Source organism: Alligator mississippiensis, chromosome 16 (genome assembly GCF_030867095.1).
Source record: "Alligator mississippiensis isolate rAllMis1 chromosome 16, rAllMis1, whole genome shotgun sequence".
In the NCBI taxonomy this organism is placed as follows: domain Eukaryota; kingdom Metazoa; phylum Chordata; order Crocodylia; family Alligatoridae; genus Alligator; species Alligator mississippiensis.
This window is the reverse complement of record NC_081839.1, coordinates 7,612,262-7,632,356: the sequence shown is the minus strand read 5'-3', so window position 1 is coordinate 7,632,356 and position 20,095 is coordinate 7,612,262. Positions and strand designations below refer to the sequence as shown.

The following is a 20,095-nucleotide window of genomic DNA, read 5'->3' as shown; positions in this document are numbered from 1 at the left end:
AATAACAAGAACTTGCAGGGAGAAAATCCAGATATCTAGATGAAAAAAAGAAGATACATCAGGCAAGGAAATGTAAAGACAGCAAAAATAAGATCTACAGGCATGTCAGATCACAAAGGAACTGTGGGTCCACTGGTCAAAGGCAAGGGTGAGCTACTAACGGAAGATGCAAAGACAGCAGAGCTTCTCAGTGACTCCTTTGCTCTGTCTTCACAAAAAAAGTATAACGAGGCAGCTAACAAAATGAGGATGGACAAGGAAGATCAAGAGCACTCCAGAAAACTTTCTGACACACTTGAATGAATTTAATTCAGCAGGGCCTGAGAAGCTGAGTGCTGAAAGGGACTAGCTGAAGAAATCAGTCACCATCAATAGATGCAAAGTCCAAGATGACAGATGAGGTCCCAAAGGTCTAACAAAGGGCTAACCTGTTGTCCATCTCTAAAAAGGGCAGAAGGCATGGATAATGATAGATGGGCCAGCCTGACTTCACTGCCTGGGAAACTAGCAAAGAGAATTATAAACAATCAGTGTGCAAACACCTGGAGGAGGAAGGGATGATCAGTAGTCACCAGCATGGATTTGTGAAGAACAAATTATGCCAAACCAACTTGATTTCTTTTTTTTTTTTAAGCAGGTAATGAGTTTAGTGCATGAGGAATGCACCTGACTTAAAACACCCGGATTTCTGTAAGGCCTTGGACACAGACTCACTGATATTTTCACAAGTAAACTGAAGAAATATGGGCTAGGTAGAATTAATGGTAGGTGGACATGTAATTGGTTAAATTACTACAAACAAGGAAGGAGTAGCTATAAATGGGTCAATGGCAGAATGGCAGAAGGTATCAAGCAGGGTTTCACAGGGGTCTATTCTAAGTCAAGTTCAGTTCAGCATTATTAATGAAGGCTTGCATGCAAAAATTGAGAGCCCTCAGATCAAATGTGCAGGTGACACAAAACTGGAAGGAACTTCAAGCTCTTTGGAGGCTAGGATTAGGATTCAAGAGGATCTGGATAAATGAGAGTACTGCGGTATAGACAATAAAAAAAATCAACACAGAACGATCTGGTGGATCACCCAATCAAGATGGGTCAGCACTGGGGCGCTGTTGTAACAGAAGCGAAAGCAGAGTTGGGTTGCCTTCATAGAAGCATTATTTGCAGGACATGGGAAGAGAGAAAGCCCATCTATTTAGTGCTGGCTAGGCCTCAGCTGCAGTATTGTGTGCAATTCTGGGCTCTACATTTGTAGAAGGATGTGGAGTGACAGAGATTCATAGATTCATAGATGTTAGGGCTGGAAGGGACCTCGGAAGATCATCGAGTCTAGCCCCCTGCCCCAGAGGCAGGAAGTCAGCTAGGGTCAAAGAATCCCAGCAAGATAATCATCCAAATGTTTCTTGAAAGAGTCCAGAGTAGGTGCCTGCACCACTTCTGGAGGGAGTCTGTTCCAGATCTTGGGGGCTCAGATAGTAAAGAACTTTTTTCTTATGTCCATCCTGAAATGGTCTTGGAGGAGTTTATGACTGTTGGTCCTTGTTTTACCTTGGGGCGCTCTGGTGAACATATGCTCTCCCAGATCCTGATGTACACCTCTTATGTACTTATAGGCAGCCACCAGGTCCCCCCTTGAGCCTGTACTTTTCCAGGCTAAAGAGTCCCATAGCTCTCAGCCTCTCTTCATAAGGCCTATTCTCTTGCCCTCTGATTCTGCACGTGGCTCTCCTCTGGACTCTCTCAAGCTTCTCGACATCCTTCTTGAATTGCAGAGCCCAGAATTGGATGCAGGACTCTATCTGTGGCCTCACTAAGGCTGAGTACAGCAGGAGGATGACATCCTGAGATTTACTTGAGAAGCATCTATGGATGCAAGCCAGAGTTTAGTTAGCTTTACCAGCTGTGACATTGCATTGGTGGCTCATGTTCATCTTGTGGTCAATCATGACCCCCAAGTCCCTTTCAGCAGTGGTGCTAGCAAGTGTAACACTGCCAAGCCTATAAGCGTGCTGCAGGTTTTTTTCCCTGAGGTGGAGTACCTTACATTTATCGCTATCGAACGGTATCAGGTTTGTATCCGCCCACTTACTAAGTTTATCCAAGTCAGCCTGGATCACTAGCCTGTCCTCAAGTGTGGACGCTATGCCCCCAAATTTAGTGTCATTGGTGAACTTAGCCAGTGTGCTTCTGACACCAATGTCCACATCATTGATAAAGATGTTAAAGAGAACTGGTCCAAGGACAGAGCCTTGGGGGACACCACTGGTCACGGAGTACCATAGTGATTCACGACCATTGACCACTACTCTCTGGGTCCAACCTTGGAGCCAATTTCCCAGCCATCAGACTGTGGTGTAGCCAAGGCCACAGTTGGCTAATTTTTCCATGAGGAGGTCATGGGACACCAGATCAAAGGCTTTTTTAAAGTCCAGATATATTACATCAATCTCTTCTCCCTTGTCCAGGTGGTATGTCATCTCAGGATGTTGCCCTCAGCCATCTTATCCAGAAGGGTCTCTTTGATAATTTTCTCCAGAATCTTACTGGGGATTGAGGTCAAGCTGATTGGCCTGTAATTCCCAGGATCTACTTTCCACCTTTTCTTGAAGATGGGTACCACACTGGCTTTCTTCCAGTCTCCAGGAACTTCACCTGAGCACCACGAGTTTTCAAATATTTTTGCCAATGGTTGGGCTATGGCACCTGCCAGCTCCTTGAGTACTCTAGGGTGTAATCTGTCAGGACCAGCTGACTTGAAGGTGTCCAGCCTCTCAAGGTGATACTTTACTAGATCAATGCCAATGCTGGGTATAAATATACCCTCACCCTGGCCGTCTCACGTCTTGCTAGGCAAGGCGGTCCCATTGGACTGATGAAAGACTGACACGAAGTACCCATTAAGCAGATTGGCCTTTTCCTGGGTGTCAGTTATCAGCTGTCCCGTTTGGTTCAGCATGGGTCCAGTGTTACTCTTGCTTTTTTTCCGACTCCCCGCATATCTGAAAAAGGACTTTTTGTTGTCCTTGATATGTGAAGCCAGGTGGAGCTCGGTTGCAGCCTGGCCTTTCCTGATCCGCTCCCTGCAGGTACAGACCAGCGCTGAGTACTCCTCCTTGGTGGTAATTCCAACCTTCCATCCTTTATAAGTCTCTCTTTTGAGGCGTAGGAGGTCCGTGAGTTCCCTGCTGAACCAAGGGGGTTTCTGAGCCCTTTTGCTACCCTTTTTATCTGCACGATCACACCTGTACAGGGTATAGCCATCTATACCTGTGGCCCAGTCATAGGTGGAGTCCCACCAGGTCTCCGTTATCCCTATGATGTCGTAGTCATTTTTGTTTAGCAGGAAGACCAGTTCCTCCTGCTTATTCCCCAAGCTCCTGGCATTGGTGTATAGGCAGGAACGTGTCCTATTGGGGGCCCTTGCCTTCCCCACAGATCTTTCCAGGGTAGGGGTAGGGGTGGGCTCCCTTAAGTGCCTTAGCCTGCTGAATTTACAAAGGTTGCCCAGTGGGCTTGCAGTGCCAATAATCCCCGCAAGCCCTGGCGGGCTTAGTTTAAAGTCCGGTTGAGTAAATCAGCCAGTCTGGCTGAAAACAGCCTCCTTCCCAGCGGAGTGAGGTGGAGGCCGTCTCTCCCCAGCAGACCACTGCCTCTCTCACCAAAGAGCGGACTGTGATCGTAGAAGCCAAAGCCTTCATGATGACACCAGTACCACAGGCTTTGGTTGACTACCTCAATCCGTCTTTCCCTCCTCAGCCCATGACCCACAACTGTGAGGAGAAAGGAAAAGACCACCTGCGCCCCCAACCCCTTAAGCCCCACTCCCAGAGCCCTGTAGTCTCTCATGACCTGGCTGGAATTGTTCTGAGCTATATCATTTGTGCCCACATGGATAAGGAGCATAGGGTAGTGGTCGGAGGGCCAGATAATCTTTGGGATCCTCTCTGCTATGCCCCAGATGTGGGCCCCCGGGAAGTAGAAGACCTTCTGGGCTAGGGGGTCAGGGCAGCAGATTGCCCCATCAGTCCCCCGCAGGAAGGAGTCTCCCATGATAAGCACTCTGTGTTTCATCTTAGGGAGAGTAGGGGTGGGTGATCCTCCCTTGCCTGCAGGAGCTGGCATCTCTACTGGGGCTGCAAGAGGTTCATACCTGTTGCAAAGCCCCAGAGGGGAGAGAGCCTTGGTGCGATGGGTCTTGGAGCCCTTGACCACCTTGGTCCAGCCCCCTGGATGATGACTAATTTGGAGGGCAAGCTGTATGAGGAAAGGTGAAGAGAAAGTGGTGTGTTTAATCTGGAGAAAAAGAGATTACAGGAGACACGATGGCAGTTTTCAAATACTTGGAAGCCAACTATAAAGAGGAAGGACAACGCTTCTCTCTTATGACACCAGGCAGTCATATGGCAATGGGTTGAAACTGCAGCAAGGCAGATTTAGATCAAATCTCAGGAAAAGCTTCCTAATGGTATAAGCAAGAGGACAATGGAACCAGCTGCCTGGGGAAGTTGTAGAATCTCCTTCCCTGGAGGTTTTCAAGAAGATGTTGGATGGGTGTATCTGGAATGGGCCAACAATAGCCCACACTGCAACTGTGCCTCCTGGAGTAGGTGACCCTGGAGGTCCCATTCGAGCCCAGGATCCCTTCATTCTGATTCTACAGCCTTGTCTGCCATCACTAAGGCCCCCTGCATGAGGAAGCTGATTCCAAGGCAACTAACCAAACTGGATCCTGAGGATGCAGGGCCTAGCAATGCAATCCCTACTCAGACTGGGCCTGGCACTGACCCACTCAGGAGTATAAAGGGACACAAACTGTTCCTTTATGCCTCTGCATGATGCACCCATCCACTCTTCGCAGCATGCAAAATGGGTAGGCAGGGACTGGGAGAACTTTGGATCCAGCCCTATATGCATCAATCAGTAAAGCTGAGGTGCTGCGTAGAGGCCAGTGATCAGCATGCAGGTATAGGGCTGACATATGTGAATTCCCACCTGAAGTGAAAAGGCAGACAGGGATACCACTCTTTGTGTCTGTTCACGTGGCAGCAGGGAAGTAAAATGGCCCTGTCAAGCAAGGCCTGAGCTCCCAGACAGGTTCCCCACAACTACAGCTGGCTGCAATTCAGCATATCCATCCCATTGGAAATGCCAAGATTTCAAAATTTGGTTCTGCCCTGAATCTGGGCAGAAAGGCAAAAGCTCAGAGTTTTTCACTGAACAAAATATTTCAAGAAGTATTTCATTGCAACCTTGCTGCAACATTTGCATCATGTTGTACCGTACCATACCCTATCATATCATATTCATGCAAAATGTTTCAGTAATTCCCTACAAACATTTTGACAAAATTGATATGGTCTGGGAAAACACTTCAGTTTTGTTCAATCAGCTTTTTCCAACAGAAAACTGGTCAGAAATTTTACATCCGGCTCAATCCAAGAGTGTCAGCAGCTCCTCCTTTTACGCTCATTAGAAACAAGATTTCACATTTTAGTATTAACAATACCAAGACTGGAAAAAGCAGTGACCCTCTCTAAGGAGAAACTTTCAGGTGGATTTTATGCACCTGGAAGACATTTAAAAAAAGCACAAGCCCAGCTTGTCTGGGGAATAGTACTGTGTTTTGCAGAACTTTGTAGAGGCCCCAGCATCTCAGCTGGCTTCTCCTCATCTGCAAATGGAGGCTTCTTCTCCTTTGCTGAATATCTTGCTCCAGCTCTGGGAATCCTAATAGGGAAGAAGCGCTGTTCCTGGCTGCTGTTCCTAATTAGCAATGGCGATATTGATGAAGCTGGGGTCAGGCATATAGCAGGCTCTTGGGAACGTGTGCTTTTGGTGAGATCGATCCAGACAGGGGGGTGGAGATTAAGTATGATTTGCTGGCGGTTCCTGCTGCTCCCTTGATATGTCTGTAAAGGCAAAATAGACAAAATAGCATGGGATGGGGATTCTTACAGTCCATAATATCTCTTCCAGACAAACCCCTTCCTTCTTGCCTTCCACTGTTGGCCTTTCCATCAGGATCACAAGATGCTCTTGGGTCTGAACTGAAGAGTCTCCCCATCTCTTCCTTTGCACATGAGTTTTGACTAATGAGAGGTGCCAGACTAGAAGGCTGGAGTGCCTGTAGCCTTGTGAACTCAGACGAGACCTGGCAGATGGGAACACAAGTGTTCCCTTATCACCAGCCCAAAGAGATTGCTTCAAACAGACTGTGAAGAAGGTTTGCTCAGCCAGGTGGGTCCTTGGTTTCTGTTGAGACTGTGGGGACCAGTGACCATGTGGGCACTTGTCCACTGGGAACTGCACCGAGGTTGAACTACAGGAATCCATGGAGGACTCTATCCTGGACCTGCTTGTGAGAGTCTGTTACCAACAACCTGTGAATCTAATTCTGCTCTGGGGCCATTGAGATATGATTCACCTGAGTGTAAGTGAGAGCAAGCTCAGTGAAGTCTATAGCTTCAGCATCTGGAAACTTGGGGTCCACTCCTGACACTTACCATCTCTGGGACTTTGGACACGCCATTCTGCTTCTTTTGCCCCTTTCAGATCTTGCCATCTTAGACTGCAATCTGTTGGAGGCAAAGACAGACAGAGAGATATTCACAGTGCAACGTACCATGTGCAGCACAGTTGAGCCCTGAGCAAATTTGGGGTCTGGAACCATCATTGTCATCGCAGTAGTAACCTGGAGCTCTGCGCCTGGTCTCCTTCTGTTCTGCGTCTCAACTCCCAGGTCTGCAGATTACCTTGTAGTTGTGAAACATCTTGGCTTAAATCTTTCTTTGAAATAATGGGATCCATTGTGCCTGCCTGGCATTGTCTGCAGTCAGACATGAAAGTCAGAAGCTTTGAGATTTGCTGCTAACAATTGTTTGGCAAAAACACTTTATTCTTCTCCAAGACGTAGGTGCACGCTCTTCCTCTCACAGTTTCCAGGAATAGCAAGAGTGGGCACTTCCCTGCACTAGGAAGGATTATAATCTGAACTAACACTAGGGGGCAATGAAACCACCCTCTGTGCACCTACTCACCTCCAGGCTCCCTTGAATCTTGGTGATCCTCACTGTACTGTTTCTGAACACAGATCCCAGCACTGGGAGCTCCTCATTCCACCAATTCAAAGGTTTTTTAAAACATTTATTTTTTAAGCATTTATTTTCATCTTCAAACACCTTGTTGGTCTGTATGAAGCTTCCTCTGCAGTAAGGGTGGATCTTTCATTTTCACCCCATGTCCTGGGCCATGTGGATTTCCATGTTATCAAGTCTATCACTTGGCCTCAAAAGGGTGGAATCAGGTGGTGCTAGAGTTTACACAGAGAAAGCAGTGAGGTGAAGGGGTAAATCACCTGCAGATAAACAGTGGGGCCTTCTCTCTCCCTGCTCTCCAATACGGCCCACTCCAGCAGGAGGAAACCCAGACTAGCTCACGTTGGCCCTCCCCTTGCCACAAGGCTATTATCTCAACAAGGGGTAAACCAGCATCACCAGGGCTGGCAGCACTGGGCACTCCCTTTGCAAGATGCAGGCAGGGGAGACTCAGGCACTATGGCAGCAAACAATCCTTGAGCAGGCTCTGAAGTCAGGCAAATGGCAGGGTAGGTTTGCACCTTAGAGACGAACTAAATCAGGGTTATATAGAACAAGCTTTCATGAGCCCAAACTCATGTCATCAGGCGTTGGCTTCCTCTGACAGCATTTGGTGAAGCGAGATCAGGCTCACAAAAGCTTATGGTGCATATCTCAGATTTAGTTAATCTGTAAGGTGCAAACCTATCCTGCCTTCCAACAAATACTCCTGACACCATGGGCCATAGCCCTCTGGGGTCCCTATTCAGAAGGAGGACATGACACGACAGTCCCATTCCTGACACTGGGAGGATGGTCTTGTGGATGGTGCCTTGAACTGGCTTGAGTCTGGTTCAGTTATAGACTTCCTGTGTGACTACAATTACCTTGTGCCTCAGTTGCCCTATCTGTCACATGAGGATAATAACACTGCCCTACTGCCCAACATGAGGCTGCTGTCAGTAAAATCCACTGATGAGTAGAAGATGCCCAGGTATGGTGGGGTTCATCCTAGATAATAATGGAGAATGTGGCTGGCAGCCCTGGGCACAGCATCTCTTTGGTGCTGGCATTGCTGGAGGTGTCGATTATGCTATTAGCACCTGGTCCCCCCCTTTTCTGCAAATGCCAGCAGTGTGGGTGCAGCAGAGTGGCAATGAACATAGGGCCCTGTGCTGTGGAGCACCCACATGCCACGCAGTCTCTGCCAGGTGATGGACAAGACAGTCCCTGGAGCCAGGGAATTGTCTGCATTAGCAAGTGAAGATGCAAGACTACGTGGCTGGGGAGGAAAAGGGTGTGCCAAGCCAAGGGATTTCTTTCATCTTTGGGGTATTGGGTAAAAAGGGACCTGATTCCCTCAGAAGCAGAGTCCAGAGGCAAAGGAAGAACCAGGGTCTGAATTTGGCAGCAGCACCCCCTTGAAGCCAGACATGCCCAGAGAACTCAGGGCACTGGGCATGAAGCACTTGGCATATCAGGTCCTGTCAACAATCTCAAAGGCCCACCTGAAGCTAAATGTCCCCTGGGCTGGCACAGGTAAGGTTTCTCCCATCCCATCCCACTGCCTTTGACTCCCCCATATATGGCCTGAGTGATGATCACTGAGCGCCAGGCCAGTGTGGATAGATGGTGGCCTAAGTCCATGAGAGGGCTCAGACAAACCTCTGCAAGCCCAGGAGGTGTTTCAGCTGTTGTGTCCCAGGCCCAGAAGCCTGGCCATGAGCTCTGCTGTATCTGTACCTATAATGAGGCAAGCCAAACCCCTGCAACCAAACACTCCAAGCTTGATCCTGCCCTTTGGCCAAGTCTCTGGCTTCCTGCCCATCTCCTTCAGCTCCCCCAGTCCCCAGTTTTCAGCGCCTCTCCTCTAACCCCCTTATCCTCTGAGCTTCACACTGCCTTCCCTGCTAGACTCCTTCCCAAGACCCCCTCCTGCCTTTTGCCCCTGTATGACCCCAATTAGAGAAGCCACTAATCCAGCCATAACATTGCTTTTAGAAGTGGCAGTAGCATGGACACAGCAGCAGCAAAGGATCTGGAAGAGCAGTGAGAAGGGGCTGCCAGGACCCCAAGCCAAAATTCCTGGCTTCCTGCATGAGTCCTCTGCTTGCAGTGACCGAGGGGCAATTTCACCAACTACTTCAAAGGAGCATCTAGCAGGCGCCATGGAACTGAGACTTCGCTGTGGAATGCACTCAGGCTTCACTAGGGGAGTCCATAAGCTTCTCCAACCTCATTAGGATAAGCACTGTTGCCTGGGAACTTGATGCTGAGACATAGCAATGAGGAGCTGAGACTAAGTGGGGCACAGACTTACCAGGTTTTAGACCTGCCCTACCCTGTATGAGCAGAAAGAGGCTGAGAAGCTCCGAAAACACTATAAGCTTTTTGCCCTGAGCCAGCTGAGCGGGTCTCTCAAGCAAAAGGATGTATTGGACAGTGTGGGAAGGCTGCTGCTCATCCAGTACATACAGAGCATCCTTGGAGCATCTCAGTGTCCTGCCTTAGCTGACAAATGGCAGTAGACATGGGTGGTTGCCCAGGAAGCCAACTGTAGACCAGACTAAATGTGACACTTGAGGGATGTCCTCTGTCACGGCAATTGTCTGGTGCTGGTAGAGACATGGAGGAGAACTAGTGGGTTTCTGCTCCAACTACTGCTCCCAGAGGTCTCCAGGGAGTCATCTGGGATCCTGGCTCCAAGCTGGATCTCAATGATGTCCTGAGAAATGAATGGTGGCTTTTCCAAGAAAAAGGGATGTAGAAACTGGGACAAGATGCTTCCAGGTTCTCTGAATGGCCCCATCCGTGCCTGTCACATAATTCAGGTCTTCAGCACAAAGAAGGACCAGGAGGAAGAATACTCCTCCTGGTAAGCAGCACATTGCACATTGTGTGGAAGGTCTGAGTCACTGGAAATTAACAGTGCAGGAAAAACAATCTATTAACATTTGGGCTATTTCTACCCTTAAAAAGACACATCTGTATTCTTTGCCATTGTGTCATCCTGCCAGTCTGATTAGTCCTTTATGGCTCTAATGGAAATTAATTAATCTCTTGCAAAGAGCTTCCTCTCCACCAGACCCAGCCAGGGCTCTCGGAGTGAATGATCTGGTGAATGACTTTCCAAACAGAGAAGAAATTAATTGCTACAGCACCAAATCACCAGAGTAGGTGCTGTTGGACATGGCATGGTAAGACCAACCCTAACCTGACACCAGGAGGCTGACACTAGGGCTAAATTTGGCCTTATGCATTAACTGGCTTAAACCAATATATTAGCTCTGTCACCCTAGTCCAGTAAGGTGCCGTCCTGTTATGTGACTATAATAGGAGATGATGCCATGGGGCTTTGGGTCTGTGGCTATTTGCATGAGTACTTCCCATATTTCAGGATAGTTCAAGAATTCTTCCTGGGGACAGACTGAACTCCTGATTTCCCAATTTCCCTGTCAGATTTCCTGCCAGACAGGAGTTCTGCTCCCCATCAGCTCTGTTTGTGCTCCCCTGCAGCTGGTAGTGGGAAGTCTCTGCCCCATGCCTGGTCTCACAGTAGTACACATATGGCTTTTCCCATGACAGGTGGCTAGAAAGGCCCCTCTGCAATGTCCAGCTGCCCTTGTCACACTCCCACCTGAGGGATCCATGGCACCCTATTGCTCTGAGTTTCTCCTGCAGGCCACGGGAGGCTGCACTTGTCACAGTCAATTCTTATATGAGATGGGGACAGTTGGGACCCAGACCTAGCTGGGTCACAAGCCTCTTCCCCCTCACCTCCCATTTCAATTTCTCAGCCTAAAACCATTCACAGTGTTTCTTTGTGGGATTTGGATAGGATCAGGCACGGTGCTCTGAAACTTCCCCACAGCAGAACGCGATATAACTTAGCCGAGGGAAGGGCTGGGGAGATGGAGGCAGGGACTGAAAGCCGCACACAATGATCAACAACTTGCAGGTGCAGCTCTCCAGAACCTGCTTCCCTAGCCCAGCTGGTAGGAAATCCCCACAGCCCAATGCAGTCATCAGAGTCGCTGCCTCTTCCCAGATGAGCCATCCTCTGCCAGAGCTGCTCTGTGGTGGCCCAGGAAGGGGCTCCTTGCAGGTCTCAGCTTGGCCTCCCAGTCGGCTTGACAATGGGCTAGCACGCAAGAGAAGAATCCCAGATGCTGCGGATGCTCCCAGCCCAAAGCAACCGGATTCTCAGTGAGGGTTTTGGCCAAGAGATTCAGCAGAGCACTTCCAGGCCTCCTGACTCGTAAGCCCAGCTCTGGTGCTGCTTCTTCATGGGCAAGTCCCTTTGCTGCCCCGTGCCTGTTTCCACACCTGTGCAATGGGAGACAATCATGTTTGTCCCCCTTTGTTTTAAGATGTTGGGGAATGGTCCTGATCCTGGTTACAGCCCCCCCCCCCCCTTTAGCACTGGGACCATGAGCAGAGAATTCCCTTTGGGTCATGCCCTGCACTGTGTTGCTAGACACAGGACAAGAGATGGGGCTATAGTATCTGCTTCCGTGCCCCAGCTGGTCTGCTGCAGTAGACAGGCTGTTGTAATTCAGAGCCATCCAAAGCTGCCTTCTGCCATTCAAGGGGAGGGATGGGAACTGGTCCTTGCAGCAGCTCAAAATCAGCCTAATGCCAACTTAGACCACCCTCCCCCTGGAATCAGCCGTTATGGGGGAAATTCTGCCCCAGAGAGGTCAATAGTGGAGATCCCATTGATCCCAATACAATGAGGATTTCACTCTGTGGCTGTAACCAACATGCCCCCTTTGCATTTCCTCTTGGTACTGATTTCTGTGGCTGATGCTAGGTCCCTTCTGTCCCTCCTGGTGTTGGACACTTGGGAAGTAAGGGGAGGGGGGAAGCAGAGGAAGAGAAAGAGGAAGAAATGAAGTGAGAAAAAAAAAAAGCAAATTCACATAAAACTTGCAAATTTGTGACTGTTGCTTGGAAGTTCAAAAAGAAGGAGGGGGAAGCAACAGAAGAACAAAACTCCTTTGAAGGTATCTAGAGATTAACTCAAGGCCAAGACGGAGGCACGGAGACTTTTACAGTAAAACCTCATTAACTCAAAGAGCAGGAGGGGGGATGGGGGTGAAAAATCTTCTAAGCAACAGGAAAAATGTTTGATTCAGCAGAAACAAGTGGGAAAAAAAGTCCTCCCCCCAACCCCTTCCTTTTATCCTTTTTATCTGTCTCTGGAGGATCAGGGATGAATAAGAAATCCACCCCCTTTTCTCTTTCCTGTTTATCTCTTAATTATTACGCTAGAGATTCAGCAGAGCTGTGCTGTGCCTCAGCCAAATGGAAAGAGAACAACACTCACAGATCCATACCACTGAGGCTCTACAGCTACCCAAAGCTGGTGGGTGGCAGGATGCCCGCAGAGATAGCCCACTAGCAGGAGTGGCTTGCTGGGATTGGGTTTTGCTCTCGTTGTCCATGCCTGCATGTTCGATCTCAGGAGGCTGGGGGGGCCAGTTTGACCACAGAGAGAGGAGCTCTGGTGCAGGAAGGCGGCTAGCCCTGTGGGTAGCTACCCAGTGGGGCAAGGTTTCAGGCCCAGCTCTGTCGATGTCCGAAGGCTGGCAAGTTACTAAGACCTGGATTCTTTCCAGAGATCTCCGCTCCCAAAATAAGCAGCCGGAGTTTTAACACATTGAGCACTTCTGAAAATCTGGGTCTTATTAGATGTCTGAATAGAAGCTCTTGTCTTGAGTGGGCAAAAAGGCCCACATCCTCCAAGAGATGTGTCTGCCTACATCTCACTGCAGCCCATTCACTCCCATCTCAGACAGATTCTTCCTGCTCCACCAACCCTGTGAGCTTCTCCCAACCCCTAATGAAGCCTTCCCCCCAGTCCCCCGCCCCACGGCAGCCTGGATCTTCTCCCTGCATCCCCATGCCCTCTACACAGGGGTCCTGTGGCACAGCACAGCTGCAAAAGCACTTGCAGACTTTGAGGGAGTCTGTCTGTCTATCTCTCCATCTATCTGTCTCTCTAAAATCCTGAGATTAAGATCTGGGCTGTTAAAGGTATTTAGGCACCTAACTCCCATTTTGGCTTTGCGACCTTTCAAAATCTGGTTCCAGGGAACTTGCCAAAGGCCGTGTAGGGAGTCTGAGGCAGAGCAGGGGATTAATCTGGTGATGCCACCTAGAAGCCTAGCTACCTGAGAGTGATTGTGCTCCTTTTACAAAGGCAAGCAATGCACATGCACTTGATCGTTGCAATTACACAGAGCAGCAGCCAGGAGCTCTGGTCTCAGATCTAAACTTCACTGGATGAGGTGCTGCACAAACACAGGACAGACAAAGGTGCCCAAGACCTGGGTAAAAATGGTCAGGGTTTTCAGCATGTTAAATCCAGCTTTTGCCACTAATGCAATTCAAACCCAGGCTCTCCTATTTATCAGGCGGATCCATTAACAAAGCAAGCCAGAGCCTCCACCTAACTCTATTGTGCCCTGCTGCAGCTGGAGGAAAGCTTCTGCCATTCTTATGCCTCCATCCATTCGGATCAGGGGGTTTTCTTAGACGCAGGTACCAGGTGATGGTAGAGAAGCAACACATTGCCCACCTGCTCCATGCAGCAGCCGGCAGCCAAAGCAGCCCAGCCCCTTCAGCAGGCTCAGACTCATTAGGAGACACAGAGGCTGCAGGATATCAATAATGTGGCCACTCACATCCTGTAAGCACCGGTGCTTTATTAATGTGCATGTTTCTGATGATGGCCAGTGACGTCTGGGAAGCCTCTGCTAGCCCTGCTCAGAAAGCAGCTTCTGCTTTGTCTTTCCAGATGTGAGACCAGATATGCACGAAGCAGACTGCAAATGTTTCTCTTTTACAGAGACTTATTCTCACTGTTTACCCCAGCAGGACCCGGTGCTAAGTGAGACCTTCTCGCCGAGGCAGGTTTCCATTGGGAAACACTTTTATCTAAACAGAAAGTAGTTCCCAAGAACAGGTGAATTGGGATGCAATTTGTAATGGCAACATTGAAAAACAATGTGAAATCCAGACTTGTTTCTATTTTTAAATTTCTTGAGTCCTTTCTCTTTCCCATGTCTTTTCATTCTGACTCTCGTTTGTCTGACTCTCATTTCAATTCCTAAAACCTTGAAAAGCCTCTAATGAATTTTGCCAGCAAAATGATGTGTTCATCATGTTTATTTAATATGGTAATACTTTGATATTACCAAAACAAACTCTTTGAATAATGTCACTTTGTTGTTTCCAAGCTAAAATATTTTGGAAGGGCACTTGAGGCCTGAAAGCTTGTACAGTATCTCTCCCAACAATACAGTGGGTTCAGTAAAAGACATCTCCAAAATATTATTGGCTCTTGTACCCTTCCTGGTCCATCACAGCTACAACACTCCAACCCCACTGTATGAAATTTTGAAGGGTTTTATCCTTTGTCCTAACTTGGTCTGAAAAGGAAACTCAACATGTTGGACTCTCCCATGGGACAGAAATTCAATATTCCAAGCAATGCTGTCATTTCCAGTCCTGCAGCCCCTGGAAGCCTCGTTCTTTGGGTCTGTAGGAACCGAGGGAGCCCGTTGCTCCTGGACATCTGACAGTCCAAGCAGATGTGATAATGGAGGAAACCACAGACACAGAAGCAAGCCTGAGGCCTTCAAGCAGGTAAGTGGAAAAGCTGGGAAAAGAGGCCTCCTCCCATGACTCCCAGCCCAGTGCTCAGTCTGCAGACACACATTGGCTCTCACTATCAGCTGCAAAACATAAGGCCAGTTTCTACCCCATGCTTCCTCCTGGCTTCCTCTGCCGCATGCAGCATTAGCAGTGGGAGATTTTCCCCAACTCTCTCACCTGTTGTTACTGTTACTACAGATCACAATCTCCTGGGCTGAACCCCAGGCTAGCAGCTGGCAATTTTTCCCCTTAAAATGACAATCAGATCCTTGGAAGCTAAGAGGCTGCCACAAGAGGGAAGCTGTCACCAGCACAATGACTACTGGGGGACTCAAGAGTTCCCCAAGCCCTTGAGGGGGCCCTGTAGGGCTTTGGGCAGAGTCCCCGGTGCCCTGGTAGTGATCAGCTTGGCCTTTGCCTTTCCTTTCCAGGTCCCTTCTCATTCTGCGCTTAGGGGCTGATGTTCTGAGGACTCTTCCTCCCCCCCGCCACATGTTCAGCCCCTCACATCAGGACTGGTGATGTTCACAGCAGTGATCTGTTCTAGGTACTGAGGCCTGCTGGTATCAGCAAGACATATGGCTGTCTGGATTTCATTGACCTACCCTCTCACATACTGATAAGGATGATTTGGGTTGACTACAGCAGGGGCCAGGGACGAGCTGAGAGTGGGTCCTACCGTGCAAGGCCACAGCAGTAGACAGTCCCTGTGCCAAAGAGCTTATAGATCTTGGCTCTTGAAACCCAGCCATGTGCATTGCATGGGATATGCCGGGCACTGTTGAAATACTAAACTTTGCTCAGTGCCTAAGCAGGTTCTGGCTCTATTTGTGGGTTGAGCCATTGAAAGTCAGGCCTGGCTCTTTCGACAACCTATCCCTGCTTCTTCCTCCTGGAGATAGCACTGGCGCTGCTCCCTGGAGCGTGTGAGCCCCAGTTCCCAGAACTCCAGTGTTGGCGTGCTGGGAACAGCAAACAGAGCGGGCAGGCTCTCTAGCCCGGCCTTTGTGTGCAGGCGTTTGGAAACACACAAATAAAACTCCTTATCTGGGGACAGAGGTGGGCACTGGGCAGCTGCTGAAGCTTAACAATGGCTTGGAGTAGGTGCATAGAGAGGCAATGCTCTGGAAAGCAGCAGTGGCAGAGGGCTGGCTAGCAGCTACTGCAGCAGTCCTCAACCTTTTCAGGCTCAAGCACCCCTTGTTCAATTGAAGGCGCCCCTCATTAGACACGAGACCTCTCTCAAAAAATGCCAGCTATCAGATTTCACCTTTTTTTTTGACTATGGAAAAATAATAAAGCAACTATACTGCTCCTAAAAGCCTGTGAAGACACAGCAGGTCAGAATGTCCTTAACACTGTGGATTCCTATTGGAAGCCTCTGGGTTTATCTTGTGACTCCTGTTTGCACACCTAACAGTGCTAATGTGGCATGGCACCCCACTGCATCCTTTAAAAGATCTTAAGATACCTCTGGGTGCTATGGCACCCAGGTTGGGAATCACTGAGAAGGTGGGGGGTGGGCATGACTGAGAGAACAGGAGTGCTGGGAGGACCGGGTTGTGATCAGAAGTGCATGGTGCAAGCGCTGCACATACCCCACGGGAGACAGTCCACTGAAGTTGCCGGGGACACCGACAGAGGCAGGGACAGAACTCAGGTCTCAGACACACTGGTCTAGTGTGCTCCTAAGGGTGTTTATTAGGATGCAGTATTGTCTAGTGGTTAGAACAGGCCCTGGGGAGTCAGGTTCCTGGATTCTTTCCCTAGTTCAATTCCTGTCTTGTTGCATTGCTGTTCTATGCCTCAGTTTCCCCTCTGCAACTACAGTGATAATAACCCCTCCCTGCTTAGGAGTATAGGCCAGTGTGTAATTTACTGGTGTCTGTAAGGCCCTTTGCAATCCATGGGTGAAAGCTGACTACGCCAGACAGCGGTTACACATAAGTGTTGACGGTGTGGGGGCACTAACTCTATAACACTGATGTCCCTGGAGCTGCTGGACACTGGCTTCGACCAGGCTGCATCCCCTCGTCCCATGATCAGTGCAGAAATCGCACCACTACCCCCTCCCGCCCCCCCCACCGCTGCTGCACCCTGCACCCCACTGTCAGGACAAAAATCTGGGGGGGAACGTGTCCCCCTGTGCCCCCCCCAATGTGTCGCCAGCTAAAACACAGCACTAGATTTCCAGAGAAGATCAGCTTCCATATAAGCATCTAAATAAGCATCAGGATCATCAAGAAACGCCACTAGAGTGAGTGCTGAGCTCCCATGCTGGAAACTCTCTGGCCAACAACCTGCGAATGAGTCAGCCACCTCCAGAGCTAAAAGGGCATGAACTGCTACAGCTGGAACTAGAAAAGCCATTAGCCATGCTGCTTACAGACACTCACACTCTGAGAAGTAGCCCCCAGAGACCCACAATATACAGTAACAGGGGTGGAACTGGGAGTGCACTTGCACCCCACTTTTCGTTCCTGATCTATCCCCATTTTAAAACCAATTGCCTGGCAGTGGGAGCAGCATTTCTAGCCTGCAGCACTGTGGGAATCACTTGACTTCATGGTTCATTGTAATCTACCTGATCCCTTCTCAAGTCTTCATTCCATAGATGTTAACCACTCGCTCTTCCTTTTAATGGTCTTGATATTCCACCAATCAAGCTAGCCTTGTTCTGCAATTCTGCTATTAGCTGTTCCTGCTAATGCAGCTCTGGTTTCACAGCCCTGCAGATCGTTTTCAACTCATCCCAATGAAGTTATATTTGTTCTTGCCTCCATCTTAAACTGAATACTCAGCTCTAGGCCCCCAGCATATAAATAAAGCTTCTAGTTTATTTTTAACTGGAGAAAAATGTGTGGTTTATATGTGATGATGCACCTCTCCACCTGCAAAGCCCTTTTTAATATTCTAGATATGCCCACATACAGTGACCAGTGGGTAACACCTATATGGGTCTTGCTACGGTTTTGGTTCGCGGGAACTGGAAACCTGAGAATATTTAAAAATCATCTCTGTGGGCAGCTGCCTTGATAAGAAGCATCCAAAGAAACAGAAGCTGCCTCTTGAAGCTAAAAACTGGACCTAACTGTCAATCCTAGGAACTGATCAAGGAAAATGTCTGCAGTCCAAATATCTAAGCTGCTGCTCCACTGAGGATGGAGATAATCATTTTAATTCATCCAGATCGTTGTGTGTGTGACCTATGCACAACACAATGTGAGCTCCCCAGCTGGCTGAAGGAGTAGCTCATTAGTGCCATATCAGGTCTGGAGGACAGTTGTGCCTCCAGGGGCTGGATAGTTTTGAATGCTTTTCACCCCAGTAGCTCTTAGACACAAGTTCTCCGTAAGCCAGGACTCCTGAGATCCATTCTTGGCTCTGCCATCGATTCCTGATGTGACTATGGGTACTCCATGTCCCCTCTTTGTGCCTCAGTTTCCCCATGTGTAAAATGCAGTGCTTTGAATTTATGGCTGACAAGCGCTAATTAAGTGGTATTCTGGATTTGCTCCAGGATACTGTGTGCTGTAATTATGATTTAACTGTGCTTTGTTAAAGCATCCACCAGACTTTAAGCCTTAATGCCAAAATTATTATTATTAATATCAACTGCCAGCAATGCACTGACATTCCTGATGGTGGAAACCAGGTGGTTTGATGAGATGCAGCCCTGAACAAATTGACATGCTACGTGTTTTTTTTTCCACAACATTGTTCCTTCCAGCTCCATTTGACACATAAGCAGGGAAACGCTCTCAAAAGGGATTGTCAGAATTCAGGAGGAAAGCGGCGTTTGGAAGAAGGGCAAACCTCCTTTGATCAGACAGCTTTGACTTGCTGGGTGTGGAACAATTTAAACAAGGAGTTATTGTATAGAACTGATCTCTCTCCCTCTCTATCCATCCATCCCCGTACACACACTCTATCTCCATACATATCGTCTACCTTTATCCATCCATTTATTCCTATACTCACTATCTCTGTTTGTTATCACACATCCTGTCCATTCATCCATTCATCCCCCTCTTTCCCATTACTATAGCAGTTGCACACCTATCAGAAGTCATGGCAATCACCATCTCTCTTCCTTCCTTCCCAGCACACACGAGACAGAACCCAAATCACTGAAAGGGTGTATTTTCCATGGCCTGTATCTGAGTGTGAGCACCATGTGGTTACAGCCATGGAGTAGGTATTTTATAGGTGGAGGAAGGTGAAATCACTATTTTGTTCTGAACATGACTATTCCAGGGTCTCATTGTCTCACTCCAGCTCTGAGGAAATTGGGTCTCCCTCGGGCCCCCAGTTCCCCCAAACAGTCAACAGGGCTGTTCTCCCAGGAGCATGGAGCTCTGGTGGGAGTACAGGGGAGCAATGATCCCTCAGGTAGCTCAGGACAGTCTGTAAGTTGCTTGCAACAGTACACTTACCCCTCACTGACAACAGGCATCAAAAATGGGCCTGACCCAGCAGGAGGTACAGAAACCCTGGCTGAAGTTTGCTCTGACACACAGCTGCCAGCTGCAGAGGGAAGCTTGCGTTCCCACCACCGTGGAGAAAGTGTTCTGGCACAGTTTATCCAGGGGACTATATGATCTTGGCGACACAGGTAACAAAGAGCTGAGCTGCTGACAGAGGTGTCCCAGTTACAGGTGTCCTGATGAACTGATGCAGCCAAGATATGGCTCAGAGGGAAACACAGACAGCCTGTCTACACATGCATTTATGCCAGCTTAAATTTACTGCGCAGTAAATTACTGCCCAGTAAACAGGAATAGGCCGGTGTCTACACGTGCAGGCATTAAAGTGCATTAGCACTGTGTGTGGTCGGACATGGTCAGTCCACACACACAGTGTTACTGTGTAGTAAGGTGTCTACACGTGCATTACTGTGCAGTAACTAATCGGGTGTAAATTTGAGACTTGCATGATGCAGGTATCAAATTTAAAGTCAAGTTGGCGTAAGTTGCCATATTTACTGCACAGTATAGGTGTCCACGTGTAGATGCATTGTGTAGTAATTCCACTTACTGCGCAGTAAACGTGCACGTGTAGACGTGCCCAGAGAATTTAGAGCCTGCCTCGCTTCAGAGAAGGATTGTCCTTGAAGTGAATTTCCTGGAGATGGAGTAAAGGCAGGTACTAAACATTCCCTACCCCCAACAAAAGCGAGCAACAGAGGGCTTGGAACCGGGTACCAGAGCAGGAGAGGTGATGTTTTTGGTGAGAAAGCTACTTGGTCAGACCAAATGCCTCCTTCAGCCCCTGGTGATGTGTTGCAGTGCTAAGCTCCCAGCTCCTGTCTCTCCCGATAGCCATGACACTTACTGCAGTGAACTTAGCACTGCTGAGAA

The 20,095-nt window shown here is 48.7% G+C and overlaps 1 long non-coding RNA gene across 1 annotated transcript in view; it reads right to left on the bottom strand.

Annotated features, from left to right (window-relative positions):
• Positions 1-4,231: 4,231 nt before the first annotated feature.
• The window catches only part of LOC109283713 (uncharacterized), an 83,064-nt gene continuing 67,200 nt past the window's right edge, over positions 4,232-20,095 (bottom strand). The window contains exons 2-3 of the long non-coding RNA XR_002090984.2: positions 6,504-6,575; positions 4,232-5,909 (exon numbers count right to left, since the gene is read on the bottom strand). This is a non-coding gene — a long non-coding RNA (uncharacterized LOC109283713). The remainder of the gene's footprint in view (positions 5,910-6,503; positions 6,576-20,095) is intronic.